Source organism: Galeopterus variegatus, unplaced genomic scaffold (assembly GCF_000696425.1).
Source record: "Galeopterus variegatus unplaced genomic scaffold, G_variegatus-3.0.2 Scaffold9484, whole genome shotgun sequence".
NCBI lineage: Eukaryota > Metazoa > Chordata > Mammalia > Dermoptera > Cynocephalidae > Galeopterus > Galeopterus variegatus.
The window spans coordinates 75,057-75,820 of record NW_007735595.1 but is presented as its reverse complement, the minus strand read 5'-3'; positions in this window follow the sequence as shown (position 1 = coordinate 75,820).

The window sequence follows — 764 nt, the reverse complement described above, 5'->3', positions numbered from 1 at the left end:
TAGCTATTCTGATTTTGGATAAAATGGACTATAGTTTGAAAACCATAGACATAGACCAAGACTGCCATTATAAAGGGATCTATCCAGCAAAAGACATAACAATCATAAATACATATGCATCCAATGCCAGAGCACCCAGATATGTAGAGCAAATACTATTAGACATAAAGAAAGAGATGGACCCCAATATGATAATACTTAAGGAACTAACACCCCTCTCTCAGCACTGGACAGATCATCCATGCAACAAATCTACAGATAAACACAGCATTTCCATTAGACTTCAGACCAGTTGGACCTGGCAGATATTTACAGAGCATTTCATTCAATAACCATAGAATATACATTCTTCTCATCAGCACATGAAACATTCTCCAGGATAGATCATATGTTGGATCACAAATCAAGTCTCAACAAATTTAAAATTATGGAAATCATTTAAAGGATATTTATATTTTCTGACCACAACGGATTAAAACTACAAATTAATAACAAGTGACACTCTGGAAATTATACGAACATGTCGAAATTAAACAACATGCTCCTGAATGACCTATGGGTCTAAGAAGAAATTGAACTGGACATCAAAAAATTTCTTGAAACTATCAAAAATAAAAACACATCATACCAAAATCTCTGGGATATTGCAAAAGCAGTACCAAGAGGGTAGCTTATTAAGATAAATGTGTCTGCTTTTAAGCCAGTACCGTGCTGTTTTGGTTACAATAGATTTGTAATATAACTTGAAGTCAGGTAGTGTTATG